Source organism: Mus caroli, chromosome 1, assembly GCF_900094665.2.
Source record: "Mus caroli chromosome 1, CAROLI_EIJ_v1.1, whole genome shotgun sequence".
Taxonomy (NCBI): Eukaryota; Metazoa; Chordata; class Mammalia; order Rodentia; family Muridae; genus Mus; species Mus caroli.
This window is the reverse complement of record NC_034570.1, coordinates 57,931,883-57,938,780: the sequence shown is the minus strand read 5'-3', so window position 1 is coordinate 57,938,780 and position 6,898 is coordinate 57,931,883.

The following is a 6,898-nucleotide window of genomic DNA, read 5'->3' as shown; positions in this document are numbered from 1 at the left end:
AGGGAGGGAGGGAGGGAGGGAGGGAGGGAGGGAGGGAACCGAAGGAAACTGTGGGATTCATTCTCCTAAATTTTAGGAGCTCAATACATTTGATGTCGTTATATCAACTTTCCGGAAGATGGACCAAGTCAGTGGGTCTTCTGCTTGTGGGAGTCTTTCAGCTACAGTTGCAAGAATGGAGGGGGTTCTGGGTCCTCTCATTCTTTTGTTCTCTGCTTCTTTTATACATTTTTGTTTTATTTTGTTTCTCTCTTTAGCCCTGGCTGTCCTGGAACTCACTCTGTAGACCAGGCTGGCCTCAAACTCAGAAATATGCCTGCCTCTGCCTCTGGAGTGCTGGGATTAAAGGTGTGCAATGTTTTATGTGATGGTGGTGGTGGTGGTGGTGTGTGTGTGTGAGAGAGAGAGAGAGATGGGGTATGTATGGAGTGTATACTTAGCTCTGTGAGTACGTGCATGTGTGTCTATGTGTCTAAGAACTCTTTGTGTGGAGAGGGTTATGTGTGGAGTGTATGATTTTTTGTGCATGTATGTCTGTGTGAACATGTCTGAGTGTCTAGGTATGTCTGAGCACATTGTGTGTGTGGTGTGTGTATATCTCTATGTGTGTGTCTGTGTGAACATGTATGTGTATCTATGTTTATCTGAGCTCTCTGTATGTGTGTGTCTGTGCCTGTGTGTGCATGTATGTGTATTTATGTTTCTCTGGTCATTCTGTGCGAGGGCATGTGCATGTACATGTGTGTGTGTGTGTGTAAGCACTCTATGTGTGTGTGCATGTGTATATGTGTATGCTTGCATGCATATTTACATGTGTGTGTATGATGAATTTTGGGTTCTCCACACCCATCTTTCCTTTCTAGCAGTAGCCTAATTTCCATGCTGGGATTACTTCTTCTTAATTGAATGTATTCTCAGTTGTCCTGACTATATAAGCTACAGGGGCTATTGACTCTTTTACTGGGAGAACTTACTGCCTAGATACCACCAAGCATATGATTCAGGTAGAATCCATTTCTCCTTCTCTAGATTTTTATCCTCAGAACAGTGGCTACAAGGGCAAAAGAAATGATGAGAGTCACTTACTGTCACTTCAGTTCCTGCTTCCTGTATGTGCTAAGCCTCGTGATTCCATTCTTCCTTTAGTAGAGAAAGAACTAACACCTAGAAACTCCCCTATTCTGTGATGACCTCATTAGCTTCTCTTGCCTACAAACTAATGGCCCAAGTTTATGATGTGTCACCACATGTTACCTCACTGCTAAAGTACTAAGGGTTGAGACAGATGAAACCAGATGCTGCCCATTGTCCTATAGTCTGAAGCTAAGAAAACAACAGGGAAATGTTTCCCACAGATCCAGAAGTGAACACAGTACACAGGTTACCAATAGGAAGCTTAGAGAGACCAAGGTGAGTGATATACTTGATCTAAAAGTATCCTTACATCCATGCACCAATCTTCCTGTGAGGTTCTGTAAAACTGAATCCCTTCTCAATATCCAAGCATGTAAAAGCTTTAGGCTAGTTCACATGCTGCAGTTGTATTATCTGGGATTCCCACACTTGAAGTTTCTCTCTGTGATGGAGAGGAAGGACATTGTCACATGTACTAATTGACTTTGAATGAGATGCTTTTCAGGCTTGTGCCCTTTCTGGACAATGGGACACCATTTTCCATGAATAATTTGTATCATCCTGGCACCTCCTCAATCTTCTTGGCTGATATTTATGAGTTTAAATATAGCTAATGATATCACATGCCTGCCAGATGGTCAGTAGGAACTACCTGGGATAGTGGAGCATCAGGCACATGTTTGATTTCTTGAGTTAGGACTTAAATATGAAGCTATTTTTTGGAAAATATTTTAATTACAATGGGATTTATAAACCATATAAGGGGTAAACAGATTGATAAAACAAAAAAAAAATCACTGAAGGTGAACATTGCATCCTTCTTACTGGGATGAATGTGTCTGTCGCATTGGTCTGGGCTGTTGTCCTACTACTCTGTCTGTGTATTGTTTAAGATGCCTGCATATGCCATGCATGCTTTCTTTTGTGACCTATTATCTACCAATTTATCTTGTTCATCGGACCTTGTTACCACACCACAACGTTCAAGGGTTTGCCCAATCATTTTCTTCCATAATTTGTATTATAGTATTTCTGATCATTATTCTTTTAAGTGTTCTGAATGTTCTGTGGAGTCTTCATGTTCTACCTGCCTTCTGTGACAGGTATGTCCACCTGTCTGGGAATGTTCTACTCCCCTTAGTTGATTGTTGGTAGGCCTTTTGAACTGCTATGAACCCCATTCTACAACCATGTTCTATATTTGGTAAGTTGTTTCTCGTGCTTTGCAAACTGAATGCATCTTCCTTCTTACCCATAATGCAGTCTGATTTCCACTAAGAAAGACTGGCCTCTTGATAGAAGAATATCACCTAGTCCTCAAAACCAATTTTTTTCTCTTAATTGCATCTTAATCTGCTTTGTTTTCTGACTTTAAAAACATTTTCCTGGTAGGTATGGCAGCCTACTGGTAATTCTCACATTTGAAATGTGGAGATGGACTCTGTGGTGCCCGATAGTTAGCCAAATTAGCCATAGAGGTGAGCTCTGGGCTCAACTGAGAAACCCTGCCTCAGTAAATAAGGTGTAGCATTTGAGGAAGACTCCCAACATCCACCTTGTCCCTCTACATGGACCCACATGTAAAATAAAACAATAGATGCCAATGAAAAGATGGCATCTTTCAAATACTATGGGTACAGCATACAAATGATACTTTGTGTATTGTAAATTGGATTATTTTTAGAACTAGATATGAGTATGTGGTAGGGAGAGCTTTCCAGATGACCTCTTCAGAGAGCACAGAACAAGTTTCCCATGGGAGAGGGTGAGAGAAGACAGAACTCAATTAGAACAATGCAGCCTCTGGATATGTTTGAGGACAGGTAGAGAAAGGCTGAGCTCAGAGAAAGTACCCAAGGAGCTTAAGGGGTCTGCAACCCTAGAGGAGGAACAACAATATGAACTAACCAGTACCCCCAGAACTCATGTCTCTAGCTGCATATGTAGCAGAAGATGGTCTAGTTGGCCAACATTGGGAAGAGAGGTCCTTGGTCTTACAAAGATCATATGCTCCAGTACAGGGGAATGCCAGGGCCAGGAAGCAGGAGTGGGTGGGTTGGGGAGCAGGGTGGGGGGAGGGTATAGGGGACTTTGGGGATAGCATTTGAAATGTAAATGAAGAAGATATCTAATAAAACTAAAAAATAAAAAAAAGAAAGGCTGAGCTCTCTTTCTTCAAATACTAATTTGCTGTGTAGATTTCCCAAGCAACTCATCTAATAGACCTCATTGTTCTGTCACACCAGGGTCTCAGACAAGTTTCAAAGAGCTATAAGTAAACAAATACACAAACACAAGAGACTTGAGAAAAGGAAGTCAACCCCCCTCACTATGAACACATGCAGGAAGCTAAGTGGAGACATTGAATGGTCATCTCAGTGCCCTTGATTCTGATCCTATCAGGTCCACTCATTCTTACCACTGTACTTGTGGAAAAACAGAATCTCTGCCAATAGACTAAAGCTGGGGAAAGTCCTCTCCTACTGTCCTTGGTCTGCTTTCTTTGGTTTGGTCCTGAGATGTCACAGGCATTGGGAACCACAGGGTCAGGCAAAGCTCTTTCTTCTCTCATCACCCAGCCCCCACCCCCACCCCAAATACACACCTCTCAGGGGGAGACAGGTTCACCATGCTCTTCACCCCTCCTGACAAGGAGACATCTCATTTATAAAGGAAGGATGCTTGGCCTCTGAATTAGGGTAATGGAATATTTCTTGTAAACCTGGAATTAAGATGCAGACCAAACAAGAGTCCTTCAGCTTCCTTTTATTGGTCCTCAGAGGTGAGCCTGGGAACAGTCGTAAATATGTATCAGGGTGGCCCCTGGCTCTTCAGTATTGAAATTCCACTCACAACAAAGCCAAGTGTCCCTGATTTGTCCCCACCCCACCCCCCTGCCGAGCTGCCTCCCACTTTTGCCTTGTGTCCCCCATGCTTCCATCTCCCTACCCTGGTTGCGGTGACTTTGAAACTGGTAAGAAGCTTCCCGAGGTGACACGCACAGCTGTGTGGGCTGGAATGCATTATAATGCTATGTCTCAATTACAATATTCTTTGGGTGATACGGGAGGCAGGCCCAGCCTGCCTTAGAGCGCACTGCCACCTCCTGGAAAACACCTGCTTCGTGCCGCCTCAAATACCACCAACCAGAAAACATGGCCTCTCCTGTCTTTAGAAGCAAAGATCTGGGTGTACAGAGCCATCTTCTCCAGCCCCCTTTAAACTGGAACACAGCAATCCCTCGAGGAGATGGAAAGGTGTTGCATTGCCATCTTAATTAAAAATAAGTAACTAGGTCGGGGAGGCCACTGGTGTGAGGGTTGTTATCATTATGTTTGCCTTCTGGTCCCGAGGCGGGTAACAGGCGCCACTTACTGTAATGAGTACCTGGCACCAATAGGATTCTACCCTTGGGATCTCCGGAAGAGGCGCCAACCTTATTTACACAAGGAAGGACTGGGTAGAGGACACAGGGCAGAAGCTGTGTGCACAGGCAGAGCGCTCCAAAGTGGAGAGAGCCTTGAGTTCGCTGGTCTTTAGAGCAATTATGTACGGAGTCCACCTTACAGTGGGAGTGTTGGGATAAACAATGATCTTTTTTTCAGAAAGAACCGAATAGATAGGCGTCAAAGGTTTCTGTTTGAATTCACAGAATCACAAGGCCAGCTGTCATTTCTGAAGAACAGCTTTAAGAATTATGGAGGGTTACAGGCTTGAATTGGCCCAACAGAATGGGCACGTTTGCGAAGTTCTTAGACTGGTCAGCGTGAAAAACAGTGGGGTGACAGATATCTCTATCAACATCGTTCCTTGGAAGTAACAATAGCAAAAAAATGATTTCTTACATAAAGCCAAAACATTCTTACTTACTGAATTAAACTCAGCTAATTAGGCAAATTGCTTAAATTCAACTAGTGTCCCTTTGAGTGTCTGCCTTTTGGAAGGGAAGGTTATAGATCCTTTGAAAAAAGATAAAAACCCGAAAATTATTCTTTCTCTAGAGAAATGCATTCACATTTTCCCTATTATTTAAAATGGTGGGCTGGCGAGATGGCTCAGCAGGTAAAAGTGTTTGCTGCCAAGCTTGGTGTTCTGAAAGTGCAGTCCTTGGAATCCATGTAGTAGGGGAGAGTCAGCTTCCACAGGCTGCCATCTGATCTCCACATACATGCTGTGACACGGGTGTCATGCTAGCCCACATTGCAACCTTACCCAAACTGTAATGACATTTAATTAAAGATACCCTTTACCGTTATCATTCTTTGCAAGCCTGGGTTTAGCTCTGGGGTCTCTTGGTTGTATGGCTTCGGGTGGAAGAGGCCAGGGGAAGGGATATTTGCAAATAAGAGTAGAGCTCTACTTTTGATAGCACCCAAGAGTGGCCAGGGCATTTCTGTGACTCTTTCCTGGCCTCATATTAAAGCGGTTACATTTTCATCCTTTAGAAACCCTGGATTTTGTCAGAGGCACACATCTGAAAAGCTCTGATAACACCTGGCTTCCGCCTGGCTGCAGACAAACAAAGCAAAGCAGGGCCTAGCGGTGGCACCTGTTTGGATGTGTCCTTTGTCTCCATCCCTGGAGAGAAACCCTAATGAAAGCTTTTGGGGGTGGGGGGGAGCACAGCTTTCCTCCCTCATGGCAGGAGGATCAGAGGCAGCCTTTTCTGACAGTGTAGTGGCGATAGCTCACAGCTCTCCCAGGAAACTCTAGGAACGATAAAAAGTATGAGATGAATTGCAAGGTCTACATTAAAATAGCAGTCAAGTACAGACACTGGGGATTTGTTCCAGGATTGAACCCGTTCCTCGCCGACCCAGCTTCCTAACATATGTCTTTTCTCGCTTTTGGTTCTTTGCGTCTTTATCATCAATTCCTGGAAGGAAGCCTTTTGTCTTCCCCAGATAGTCTGTTGAAAAAGTCCACGGGGTCATGCAGATATTTCCTGGTTTGAGCTTCTGAAGAAACAGTTGTCCCCCTTCAGCTTCCCTTCCTCCTCAGCCACTACACAGTGTCCTTGAGACTAACTTATTTTTGTCTCTTTACTAGAAAATGAAGGACATGTTAGTCTCAAATTCACATGGTGTTTTTACACACACACACACACACACACACACACACACACACACACACACACACACAGCATTTTATCTTCCAAGATGTTGATATTGATACACACCAAATGATTTAAGATTCAAAGCCACTTTGGAGTCCTAACTGGGGAGAAGTGTCTTGCCATAATGTGTTTGACTTTAGATGACAGAGACAGTGATCTCCTGAAAGAATGAAGATACCTCGATACCATGCTCAAGAGGAGCAGTAGGGAGGCAGTCCCCCTCAGAAAGCAGAGGAAGGTACACAGAAGGGAATGGGATGACATTTCAAAGTGACCTATGAGGATAAATGGATTTGCAGAGAAATAATGAAGGCAAATGGAGAGACAGTGTGTAGCTGAACACACCAGAAACCTTTGCCTGCCTGGGGATGGATAATCTATTTTCTATTTTAGGAAACTAAAAGACAGTTTAGTTAGTGATTGGCGCAGCATTTTGGACCTCAACTCAGAGCAAGATTACTGGTGTCTGCCAACCATAATTTCACTGGATGGTGACCTGTGTCAAGGCTAACCTCTGAAGGTCATCCTCCAGCAAGAAGCTGGTGAAGATTTGAAGGTATCATTCTGAAAAAGAGATGACTAACCCCAGGCCATCTAATTCCTTCTGGTCAGATTATGACTTCTGACTTTCATCTTCTCTTTGGCTAT